A 13,409-nucleotide genomic window follows, 5' to 3' on the forward strand; every position below is an offset into this window, starting at 1 on the left:
AGTCATCATGGCCCATTCTCAGTGAGCTGTTGGGTACACCTCCCAGGCAGGGTGGCGGCCAGGCGGAGGCGCCCCCCACCTCCCGGATGGGGCAGCTGCCGGGCGGCGGCTGCCCCCCACCTCCCTCCCTGCAGGACAGGGCAGCTGGCTGGGCGGGGGCTGCCCCCCACCTCCCTCCCTGCTGGACCGGGCAGCTGGCCGGGCGGGGGCTGCCCTCACCTCCCTCCCTGCCGGACGGGGTGGCTGGCCGGGCGGGGGCTGCCCCCCACCTCCCTCCCAGACGGGGCAGCTGGCTGGGCAGGGGCTGCCCCCCCACCTCCCTCCCAGACAGGGCGGCTGCCGGGCGGAGGGGCTCCTCACTTTCCCAGACAGGGCAGCTGCTGGGCGGAGGGGCTCCTCACTTCTCAGACGGGGTGGCCAGGCAGAGATGCTCATCACCTCCCAGACGGGGTGGTGGTCGGGCAGAGACACTCCTCAGTTCCCAGACGGGGTTGCGGCCGGGCAGAGGCACTCCTCACATCCCAGACGGGGCGGCGGGGCAGAGGCGCTCCCCACAGCTCAGACGATGGGTGGCAAGGCAGAGATGCTCCTCACTTTCTAGATGGGATGGCGCCGGGAAGAGGCGCTCCTCACTTCCCAGACTGGGCGGCCAGGCAGAGACGCTCCTCGCTTCCCAGACGGGGTGGCGGCCGGGCAGAGGCTGCAATCTCGGCACTTTGGGAGGCCAAGGTAGGCGGCTGGGAGGTGGAGGTTGTAGCGAGCCGAGGTCACACCACTGCACTCCAGCCTGGGCAAGATTGAGCACTGTGTGAGGGAGACTCCGTCTGTAATCCCAGCACCTCCAGAGGCCGAGGCGGGCAGATCACTCGCGGTCAGGAGCTGGAGACCAGCCCGGCCAACACGGGGAAACCCCGTCTCCACCAAAAAATACAAAAACCAGTCAGGCGTGGCGGCGCACGCCTGCAATCCCAGGCACTCTGCAGGCTGAGGCAGGAGAATGAGGCAGGGAGGTTGCAGTGAGCTGAGATGGCGGCAGTACAGTCCAGCCTTGGCTCGGCATCAGAGGGAGACCGTGGAAAGTGGGAGACGAGGGAGAGGGAGAGCAGCTTCAGTTTTTTAATAACTGTAAAATGCACTATATTATTAGAGATTGATGGAGAAGTTAAAGTATTTCAAAACATGCCAGAAGAAGGTAGGTTTTGGTAGGTTTTAGGAAAAAAAAGTCTAGTCTTGTATTCCCTTATAAAAATTCTTGTTTTTCTTCCCAGAGCCCGGGTAGTAAGTTTCTCAGCTCCTTTTTCTATTGGGTGATTTCAAATGGAATTCTAGGCCTTAGCATGAAAATACTACCAGGGAAAAGAAATAGGGAAAAAACCTCTCTTCCATTTTGGTTACAGAAAAAATGAGTTGTTTTCAGAAGAAAGTGTGGTGGATTATACTGGTGAATTACAAAGATGTTCCATAACCTCAGTTCTTCTCCTTCTTAGGTTGAAGAATTTGTGACCGTGGATAAGTTCGTTTCCTGTTATGTGAACTTGGCAGATTAATGCTAAATCCTGTGGGGCAGCATTTAGCAACACCTAAAAAAGTACTCAATTATGATTTTTTGTGTACTAAATGATTATGGAAATACTAATTCTGTGTGGAAACAACACACTCAAACTCAAAGGGCTTTTTCTATTCTTTCAATAACAACAATCAACACAGAAGACTTTTGTGACCAAAAGCGTGGGTTTTCTCCCTACCAAAAGGCAAGCAGTGTATCCTGCGGTGGACAGCAACTGGGTCTCTTCCAATTCAGTTTTGACATTCTCTACCCTGGAGATAGTTTCAGAGCCCATAGGTTGATGGCTCAGTCCCCACATCCCTCCCTCCCTGCCCACCACTCCCTACCATTCAGGTATCAGTGGTAAGTCTGGACCAATTATAACCCACAGGTTTCAAGTTGGAGTTCTTGTGCTCTCTTTGGGTTTAACTTGCTATTGTGGCTCGCAGAACTCAGGGAAACACTTACTCATCTTCACAGTCTTCTTTCATTTCTTTTTTTGTAGAGATGGAGTCTCTCTCTGTTGCCCAGGCTGAACTCCTGGCCTCAAGTGATCTTCCCATCTTGGTCTCCCAAAGTGCTGGGATTACAGGTGTGAGCCACCATACCTAACTCTCAGGTTTCTTTCTTTTTCTTTTTTTTTGAGACAAGAGTCTCACACTCTGTGGCCCATGCTGGAGTGCAGTGGTGCAATCTCAGCTCGCTGTAACCTCCACTGCCCAGATTCAAGCTATTCTCCTGCCTTGGCCTCCCGAGTAGCTGGGATTATAGGTGCACACCACCACGCCTGGCTAATTTTTGTATTTTTAGTAGAGACGGGGCTTCACCATGTTGGCCAGGCTGGTCACGAGCTCCTGACCTCAAGTGATCCACCCACCTTGGCCTTCCAAAGTGCTGGGATTACAGGCATGAGCCACTGCACCCAGCCAAGGATATTTTAAAGGATACAAATAAACATCCAGGTGAAGAGATACATACGGTGAGGTCTAGAAGGGTCTTGAGCACAGTAGCTTCTGTCTCTGGGGTTAGGGTGTGCCACCCTCCCAGCTGATGGATAAGTTCTTGTTTACCTTCCTATAAGCCTGCATGTGTTGAGCTGTCCGGGAGCTTTCTGAATCCTGTACTCTGGGGCCTTTTCTTGAGACCTCATTGGATAGGCATGATTCATAACTATGTAGAAATTGGCTGGACAAAAAAGCTAGAATCTAATACTGATAGACTGAATGGGAAAATCCACCAAGCCCTGTCTGTTCAGATTCTTTTTGGCTTCTCTATGTAGCATTCCTTCCTCCAGGGTATGAGACAGGACCCCTTCTGAAATGAGTGTCTGATGACCCACAATCAGAAAAGCTGGGAAGATTAGACTCCTTCCTTGGGCAGGTGAAGGACAGCAGGAGAAGGTCAGTGAGAGAGATTCTGTCTTCTCAGTCCTGCCTCTGAAGCCTACAGTGCCACAGCAGTATAACAGGGGCTGTGACAGTTATGAGCCAGGAAAAATACAAAAATTAGCAGGTGTGGTGGTGCATGCCTGTAAACCCAGCTACCCGGGAGGCTGAGGCGGGAGAAGTGCTGGAACCAAGAAGGCGGAGGCTGCCGTGAGCCGAGATCGTGCCACTGCACTTCAGCCTGGGTGACAGAGTGTGACTTGGTCGCAATTAAAAAAAAGTTCCACATATCCCTAGGGCAGAGGCACACTGCAGCCAAGCTCTTTGCTAAGGAAAAACAAAAGTGACCTGTGCTTCAGTTCCCAATAAATACTTATAAGTATTGTCCTTTCCATCTGAGACCTCCTCAGCCTGAACTTTATATCACTATCAGCATTTTGGTCACAACCATTCAGCAAGCCTCTACAAAGCCTCAAACTCCCTCATCTTCCTGGTGTCTTCTGAGCCCTCTACACTCTTCCAAACCTCTGCCTGTTAAGAAGTTCCAAAACCAATTCCACATTTTCAGATATCTTGATAGCAATGTGCCACTTCTCAGTACCAATTTTCTTGTATTATTCCATTCTTGCAGCGTGATAAAGAAATACCGGAGACTGGGTAATTTATAAAGAAAAGAGGTTGAATTGGCCCATGATTCTGTAGACTGTACAGGAAGCATGGTACTGGAAGGATGGCATCTGCTCAGCTTCTAGGGAGGCCTCAGGAAACTGACAATCATGGTGGAAGGCAAAAGGGGAGCAGCAGTTCACATGGCCAGAGAAGGAGCAAGAGAGAACAGGGCAAGGTGCCACAGACTTTTAAATGACCGGTTCTCACAAGAACTTACCATCTCAAGAACAGCACCACAGGGATAGTGCTAAACCATTCATGAAGGACCACTATCCAGTCACCTCCCACAAGGCCCCACCTTCAATATTGGGAATTACAATTCGACATGAGATTTGGGTGGAGATTCAAATCCAAACCATGTCCTTTTGCTTTTTTCTGTTTTGTTTGCAGAGTAGATTTTTCTCCATCCCTTTACTTCGAGCCTAAGGGTGTCATTGCATGTGAGATGGGTCTCTTGAAGACAGCATACCATTGGATCTTGCTTTTTTATCCAAGTTGCCACTGTGCCTTTTAATTGGGGCATTTAGCCTGCTTACATTCAAGGTTAGTATTTATATGTGTAGATTTGATCCTATCATGTTGTGAGCTGGTTATTATGCAGACTTGTTTGTGTGGTTGTTTTATAGCGTCACTGGTCTATGTACTTAAGTGTGCTTTTGTGGTGGCTGGTAATGGTTTTTTCTTTCCATATTTAGCACTCCCTTCAGGACCTCTTGTACAGATGTTCTCTTTCATTGTAATCACACAGGATGGGCTATGTCACCCAAATAACAAGTGGTGGTGATTAACATGTGAAATGTTATCTGCCAGGGTCACGCATTACAGACTCTGTGCCCAGAGTATTTTTTCATGGCTCTGTTTTCTGTTAGTTGTAATAGAATACCTGAAATTTGGCTGGGCGCGGTGGCTCGTGCCTGTAATCCCAACACTTTGGGAGGCTGAGGCAGGTGGATCATTTGAGACCAGGAGTTTGTGACCAGCTCAGCCAACATAGTGAAACCCCATCTCTACTGAAATATAAAAACAAAGCCGGGCATGGTCATGCATGCCTGTAATCCCAGCTACTTGGGAGGCTGAAGCATGGGAATTACTTGAACTGGGAGGTCGAGGCTGCAGTGAGCCAAGATTGCCCCCCGTGCATTCCAGCCTGTGCAACAGAGCAAGACTGTTTCCAAAAACAAAAAAAAACAAAAAACCCTGAATTTGGGTCAATATATAAAAAATACTTATTTTGTACAATTCTCAAAGTTTGGAAATCCAAGGGCAAATGGGGTACATCTGGTGAAAGCTTCTTGCTCTTTACTATCTGAGGCAATGGAGATCACTAGGCAAGGGGGCTGATTATGCTAACTCTGGTCTCTTTCTCTTCTTACAAGGCCACAAGTCTTATTTGTAGGATAACCCATTCATTCATTACCTCTTCAATTCATCAGTGGATTAATCCATTCATGAGGCAGAGCCCTCATGCCTCTTAAAGGACCCCGCTTTCAGTACTGACACATTGGGGATCAAATTTCGTTATGAGTTTTGGAAGGGGAAATTATTCACACTTAGCAAGGGCTGATTAGGTACACTGCTTCTGCTGAAAATACCACACTCTCAGAGGGAAAATGGGAATTAGGCAAATACCATATTGTTTGTATAAGTAGTTAAGGCACACACAACCCCATTTATTAGTTATGTTGGTGCAGATCTTCCCAAATCTAGCCCCTAGATACCATCAAAGTTCAACTTTCTAAATAAACGTGTAAGAATATGCAGTCTCAGAACTGCTAATATTGTCTCTTATAGACAGTATGTTTGGGACTTTCTCATGAGAGGTAATACTGACCCACTATACAGAGAGACACTAGAGGTGATCCAGGCAGCATATCTCAGTCTCTGAAATCACCAATGAGAGGCATGTCCTTGTTGGCTGTCACTTTACTGAATATATTCAATTCTAGCATCAGAATTGCTGTGATGGAGAAAGTGAGTGTAGACAGAAGATAAGAGGCTGACCAAGTCATTGAATAAATTTTTGGAGTCCACAGCATCGTGTGAACTTCTGAAGTGAGTATAGATTCCTAATGCTGTTGGTCTGAACCTTCCTCCTCTGCCATGTGGGATGTTTCAGGACTCAGTGACCTTTGAGGATGTGGCTGTGAACTTCACCCAGGAGGAGTGGGCTTTGCTGGGTCCTTCCCAGAAGAATCTCTACAGAGATGTGATGCGGGAAACCTTCAGGAACCTGATGTCTGTAGGTAAGGGTGACATCATTTCTTCACTTAGTCAATTATAGAACAAGTGTTTCTTGGTCTTCTGCATTGCTCAATGATTTGGAACATGGTAGGGAATACAGCAGACCCTTGAACAAGGTGGGGGTTAGAGACTCTGATCGTCCACACAGTCTGTTAGGTGCCTGTGAATTTAGAGTCCCTAAAGAGTTAACTACTAATAGACTGCTGTTGACCAGAGCTGTATTGATAACAGAAAGTCAATTAATACATTTTGTATGTCTGGTATATATCTATATACATATATATGGCCAGGTGTGGGGGCTCACACCTGTAATTCCAGTACTTTGGGAGGCTGAGGTGGGAGGATTGCTTGAGCTCAGGATTTCGAGACTGGCTGTAGCAATGAAGTGATACCCTGTCTGTATAAAAAATAAAAAAAGTAGCCATGGATGGTGGCACACCTGTGTTCCTAGCTATTCAGAAGGTTGAGGCAGTAGGTTCGCTTGAAGTGGGGAGGTTGAGCTTGCAGTGAACCATGATTGCACCACTACACTTTAGCCTGGGCAACAGAGTGAGTCCTTGTCTCACTCTGTGTGTGGCTGGGCATGGTGGCTTGCGCCTGTAATCCCATCACTTTAGAAGGCTGAGGCAGGTGCATCACTTGAGGTCAGGAGTTTGAGACCAGCCTGGCCAACATGGTGAAACCCCATCTCTACTAAAAATACAAAAATTAGCTGGGTGTGGTGGCATGCACCTGTAATCCCAGCTACTTGGGAGGGTAAGGGAGGAGAATCACTTGAACCTGGGAGGCAGAGGTTGCAGTGAGCCAAGACCACGCCACTGCACTCTAGCCTGGGCAACAGAGAGAGACTCCGTCTCAAAAAAAAAAAAAGTGTGTATGTGTATATATGTTTAAGACAGGGTCACTTGCTAGGTCTAGAGGCGAGTGCCACCATCCCCAGCTAATTTTTGTATAATTTTTTTGTAAGGTGGAGAGTCGTGAACTCCTGGCCTCAAGCATTCCTCCTCCCTAGCATCCCAAAGTGCAGGGATTACAGGCATGAGCCACCATGCCAAGCCTGTTTGGTATGTTATGTACTGTATTCTTATAATACGGTAAGCTTTTCTTTTGAAAAGGTTATCAAAAAAATTAGAAGAGAAGATATGTTGACTTTAGTAAGTGCAAGTAGATTATCAAGGTGTTCTTCCTTGGTTGTCTTCACATTGAGTAACCTGAGCAAAAAAGGAGGGTTTGGTCTTGCTCTCTTAGAGATGGCAAGAGCTGATGAAAATGTGCATGAGTGAACTGTGCAGTTCAAAACCATGTTGGTCAAGGTTCAACTGAACTTTGGTGAATAAATCAGCCATGGCCACAGTGTCCCATGAACATAGAATCTAATAATTTTTCTATAATTTTGTAATAACTTATGATGACTTTTATGGGTCTGCATTTTAGGAATAAAATGTGAAGACCAGATCATTGAAGATCAGTACAATAATTCCAAAAGAAATCTAAGGTCATTTGCACTTACAACCTAGAGCTATGTCCCTTAAGATATTGTTAGAATGACAACAAATGTTAAAAGCAAGCAAAGAAAATGAAGCAGCCCAGCTTCAAATTCATTCATTTTTAGAAAAAATTTTCCAGGCTGGGCATGGTGGCTCACACCTGTAATCCCAGCACTTTGGGAGGTCAAGGGAGGCAGATTGCTCAAGCCCAGGAGTTCAAGACCAGCCTGGGCAACATGGTGAAACTCCATCTGTACAAAAATATAAAAGTTAGCCAGGCATGGTGGCATGCACCTGAGGTCCCAGCTACTAGGGAGGTTAAGGTGGGAGGATGGCTTGAACCCAGGAGGTCAAGGCTGTGAAGAATCGTGAACATGCCACTGTACTTCAGCCTGGGTGACAGAGTGAGACCTTGTCTCCAAAAAAAAAAAAAAAATTATTTTCCAAAAACAATATACTTACACAAGACATAAATATCCAGTGTTTTCAAAATAGTTGCCTTGGAGCCAGTGTTAAGAAATTGATTATGAATATCAACGTTTTGATAATAAGTGTGATGCAGCCCTTTTGCAGAGTATTCAGTCCATTGATGTTTACACAGTTCAGACAAGCCAGAAAACCTACTTTCCATCATAATGTAAAATATGTAAATCAAATACCTACTAATGAATATAAAATCATTTATAAACCAGCCCTTGGTATTGTGCTTCTTATTTCTCACAGAAGTCATATGGTAGAGAGAGTCTGAAGGTAAGGAAGATGGTCAATGTGAAGAGATCTTCATGTGAAGAGATCTTCAGCCTTATTCCAAATGTTATAGTGAAGACGACTTTTACTGGAGTCAAATCATGTGAAAGCAGTGTGTGTGTGAAGAAGGCAATATGGATCATTCATCTCTTAATTGCTGCATCAGAGCTGACACTGGACACAAATCAGATGAGTGTCAGGAACATAGAAGCCACATAAGCAGTGTGTGAAAACCTTCAGCTATTGCCACTCCTTTCAAACACATGAAAGGCCTCACACTGGAAAGAAACTCCATGTAAGAAATGTGGAAAAACCTTCATTTCTGTTCAAACCTTTTGAAGATACATGGTAATGCACAGTGAAGATGAACCTTATAAATGTAAGTTTTGTGGGAAGGCCTTTGATAATCTACATTTATATCTTACACATGAAAGAACTCACACTGGTGAGAAACCCTATGAATGTAATAAATGTGGGAAAGCCTTCAGTTGTTCCAGTTCCATTCGAAAACATGCAAGAATTCACACCGGAGAGAAACCCTATATATGTAAACAATGTGGCAAAGCCTTTAGATATTCCAGTTCTATTCGAAATCATGAAAACACTCGCACTGGTGAAAAACCCTGTGAATGTAAGCAATGTGGGAAAGCCTTTAGTTATTCCAGTTACTTTCGAATACATGAAAGAATTCACACTGGAGAGCAGGTGTATAAATGTAAGGAATGTGGAAAAACATTCACTTATCCCAGTGCCTTTCATAAACATAAAAGTACCCACACTTCACAGAAACTTTATGAATGTAAGGAATGTGGGAAAGCATTTGATTGTTTTAGTTCCTTTCATAGTCATGAAGGGGTTCACACTGGAGAGAAACCCTATGAATGCAGAACGTGGAAAAGCCTTCAGTAGTTCTAAGTACTTAAAAATACATGGAAGAACTCACACTGGAGAGAAGTCCTATGCAGTAAAGAATGAGGGAAAGTATTTTATTGTCTCAGTCCCCTTCAAAGACATGAAAGGACTCACATCAGAGAAAAGTTGTATGAATGTAAAAAATGTGATAAAGCCTTCCATTCGTCCAGTACTGTTAGAAACCATGAAAGAAGTCACATTTAAGAAAAACACAGTGATGTTAGGAATATGGGGAACCTTTCCTTTCTCTTCCAGTCTTTTGAAGGCACAGGGTATGACACACTGGTGACCTCATAACTGTAAGGAGTGTGGAAAAGTATTTATTAGTCCTTGTGTGTTTTAGATACATGAAAGAATTTACTCGAAGGAAACTCTATGAATGTAAAGAATGTGGTAAAACCTGTGTAGTTTCAGTTTCTCTTGAATAAAGTCATTTCCTGGTATTCTCAGGGGATTGGTTCCAGCACCCCTTGAGAATATATAAAGCACCCCTTGAGAATATATAATTTTGCTCAAGTGCTTTATAGAAAAGTGTATTTGCCTATAACTAGGCAATCCTGTATACTTTAAATCATCTCTAGATTACTTATAATACCTAATGCATTGTAAATGCTATGAAGACCACTGTTTTATTGTATTTAGGGAAGTATGACAAGAAAAAACATCTGTACATATTCAGTACAGACACAACCACCATACGGCTACCTACCTAGTACACATCATCTACAATATAACATTTTCTTTTTAAAAAACAGTTATGGATTGGTTTCATTAAATGACCTGCAAGCGTGTGTTTACCTTCTGTAAAACCCTGGTTATTTTCTCCTGGTAGCCCACACATGATGATGATGAGGATGATGGTGATTGCTCTGTGGTGCCTAAAGTTGCAACATATTGAGGTGCCAAGATACGTGGCAGTGTCGATAAGCAATGAGATGTCAATTAAACTAGAATCATCTGACAGGACATTAGAAGTATCATCTATGTTAGAGGTACCAAGTTCTGACTGCAGATGTTGACTCTTTCATCAATAATACAAATGTTGGATCTACGGAATTTGAGGGTCAAAGATATTTAAGCATTGATAGTCCCACAGATTCTAGTTGGGGACATTATCAAGGATGCAGTTTACCCAGAGCGATTAACCCTAGTGGAGGAGCTAGATTAGGAAAGTTTCTGGGGTCATGGTTAAGTCTAGGTTCTACTTGGAATGGATATCTGACCAGAAATCTTTCTTGTATCATTAGTAGAGTTGCCCATTTCACCACCGAAGCCATCAGGACACAAGAGAAGTCCCTAGGTTCCCTTGCCTGCATGGCCCTAGACAACCACATTGCAGCTATCTCCCTACTTTACAAGGTGGTGTCTGTGCTAACCCTTGCTTCTGCATCTGGGTAAAATACTTCCAGTCAGACTGAATTGGGAACATATAAGATCTTAAAACCAGCCAAATCTCTGAAAGGGACACCTTCAGAAACCCTCCTGTCTAGACTTACTGGGTTACATTTCCAATTTCCAGATATTTTCAGCTGGCTCTTCCCCTGGTATAGGATTTCTTCTCCATTCTGCCCTACAAGTCTCAATGATCCTATTTAAAATATGCATTTGGCTCCTCTTTAAAATTGTTCTATCTTGTTTCAACAGATGCCTCCAAGAGACCCCCACTAGGTTCTTGCTGACCTAATCCTTGAGATTTTAAACTCACTCCAGCTGGCCACTGAAACCAACCTAACCCAAGAGATTTTGGCTAAAATTTAACAGGTTCCTGAGAACCTATTATAAGTAAATGGCTATAGTTGCCCAACTGGCCACTGCCCTGCCATTAGGATCCCTGCATGGGATGGACCCAGAGCAGGTCACTGGTACCATGATAGAACACACACAAAAACTTATGAATGCTGTCTGTGGATGGGTTAGAGTCAGTCCTTCACACTGGCTAACTGGGCCTAAGTTTTAAAAAGAGCTAAGTAGCCACTTGTTAACTAGGGGTCACAAGCACTATGAGTTTCCTGAAAACCAACACCTTTTTAACTTTGGGGGCTCACCTGAACTAGTCAATCAGAGCTCAGCTGTATCAACCAATCAGAACTGAGTTTCAAGTTTCAGATCTTCATTTGCATAAAAGCACTTGACTAGGAACCCGGATGGGAACTTTTGCTATAAAACCTAAGCTTTCCCTTGTTCTCTGGAACAAATAATGTTTAGGTTGCAAACTCCTTATGCCTTTTCCCCAGAACTATGTAGAAATAACGCCTTCTAAAATGTGATCTTGATACCAGGGAGCTCCTTTTTTTTTTTTTTTGAGTCGGAGTCTTGCTGTGTTGCCCAGGCTGGAGTGCAGTGGCGTGATCTCAGCTCACTGCAAGCTCCGTCTCCCAAGTGGCTGAGAGACAGGTGTGCACCACCATGCCCAGCTAATTTTTTGTCATTTAGTAGAGATGGGGTTTCACCCTGTTGGCCAAGATGGTCTCAATCGACCTGACCTTGTGATCCACCTGCCTCGGCCTCCCAAAGTTGCTGGGATTACAGGCGTGAGCCACCGCACCTGGCTGATACCAGGGAACTCCCAGAGCAAAGCACTAAATACTTTCATTCCTCTAAGGTCTATGACTCTAATCAGCAGAAAGTAGTTAGAGCAGTTATCATTCCTTTTCCTTCAAGACTTAGGAATGAACATAAAAGGAGGGATTTGTAACCACAACAGATTATGTGGTACAACTTCTATATAACAAAGCTGAGTTTTCAGTTGCCATGGACCCAACACTGAAGGTCACATAATCTGAGCATGCCCAGATGAACCAAATGTGTAACCATGGGTGGAACCTATATGTTTGGACTGAGGTGTGGAGATTAAAGTAAAAAGTAGATGCTGGGCACGGTGACTCATGCCTGTAATCCCAGCACTTTGGGAGGCTGAGGTGGGTGGATTGCCTGAGCTCAAGAGTTCAAGACCACCCAGAGCAACATGGTAAAACCCTGTCTCTGTGAAAGATACAAAATATTAACCAGGTGTGGTGGCGCACAACTGTAGTCCCAGCTACTTGGGAGGCTGAGGCAGGAGAATTGCTTGAGCTCCAGAGGTGAAGGTTGCAGTGAGCGAGATCGTGCCACTGCATTCCAGCTTGGGCTACAGAGTGAGACTCTGTCTCAAAAAAAAAAAAAAAGATACCACATGGTGGAATCTAGGATCTAATCAGGTTGGGCCCTGGTATCATCCCATGGCAGGATCCAGTCGAGTCACATCAACCTGGCATGAGATCATTGCAAGATGCAGTGAGTTCATGTCTTATTACCCCACGCTTATAAAACTTGCCAAAGCCCCCAGCTCAGGGAGACAGATTTGAGCATTTCTTCCTTTCTCCTTGCCAGTCAAACTTGTAGTAAAGCTTTTCTTTCTTTAAAAGCTGGTGCCATGCTATTGGCTTGTGTGTACATCTGGAAGTGAGCCAATTCACTGCTTGCTAACATAACAATCAGCAACTGTGAAGATGAAACAATTAAAATTATCCAGTCTGGGCCGGGCGCGGTGGCTCATGCCTGTAATCCCAGCACTTTGGGAGGTCCAGGTGGGTGGATCACCTGAGGTCGGGAGTTCGAGACCAGCCTGACCAACATGGAGAAATCCTATCTCTACTAAAAGTACAGAATTAGCTGGGTGTGGTGGTGCATGCCTGTAATCCCAGCTACTTGGGAGGCTGAGGTAGAAGAATAGCTTGAACCCAGGAGGTGGAGGTAGCAGTGAACCGAGATTATGCCATTGCACACCAGCCTGGGCAACGAGAGTGAAACTCCATCTCATAAAAAAAGAAAAAAAGAAAGAGAAAAAAATTACCAGTCTGTGGAAAAGAAAGAGGAAAGAAATTGAGAGAATGTGTTACTAGTATACCTGCCTTGCCAGTCATGTTAAAGTTCTTCAGAGCAAAGGAAGCTGATACAGGTTAGGAAATCAGATGTTTCAAAAATAAAACTTGTTAGAAAATAATTAAATGAGGGCACAAATATGATTTTCTTTTCTTCTCCTTCATAGATAAATGTTTGTTCAAATGAATATCAACAATGTATTGGGTGGTTATAGCTTCTAACAGGTCAAATGCGTGACAGTGATATTATATGGGATTGGAAAGAGGAATTCAGAACACTCTTAACATATTGGCACTACCCCAGACACCAGTATAGTGTTATTTGAAAATGAAAGTCCATTAGTTGCAAATGTATACTGCAAACTATGGAATTCACTAATAAAATTTAAGAAACAAGTAGACTTACTACACTAATAGAAGCAAGCAAATGGAATCATATAGAATGCTCAATTAAAAGGCAGAAAAATAGAGCAAGTAGAAAAAAAGCACAAGTACAACAAACAATATATATGAACATATTAATCTATGTCAATTACCACTTTGAATGTGTATTTTTTTTTTT

General features: G+C 44.3%; 1 protein-coding gene across 2 annotated transcripts in view; it reads left to right on the forward strand.

Annotated features, from left to right (window-relative positions):
- LOC101153725 (zinc finger protein 709) overlaps positions 1 to 9,741 on the forward strand; it is a 46,184-nt gene extending 36,443 nt beyond the window's left edge. Inside the window, exons 7-10 of one of the 2 annotated variants that reach the window (XM_063701024.1) lie at positions 1,488 to 1,588; positions 3,991 to 4,143; positions 5,717 to 5,843; positions 8,052 to 9,741. The gene's annotated coding sequence lies outside the window, so the exon portion shown is untranslated. The remainder of the gene's footprint in view (positions 1 to 1,487; positions 1,589 to 3,990; positions 4,144 to 5,716; positions 5,844 to 8,051) is intronic. The other variant, XM_063701023.1, reaches the window with a different exon arrangement.
- Positions 9,742 to 13,409: the final 3,668 nt, after the last annotated feature.

Source organism: Gorilla gorilla, chromosome 20 (genome assembly GCF_029281585.2).
Source record: "Gorilla gorilla gorilla isolate KB3781 chromosome 20, NHGRI_mGorGor1-v2.1_pri, whole genome shotgun sequence".
NCBI classification, from domain to species: domain Eukaryota; kingdom Metazoa; phylum Chordata; class Mammalia; order Primates; family Hominidae; genus Gorilla; species Gorilla gorilla.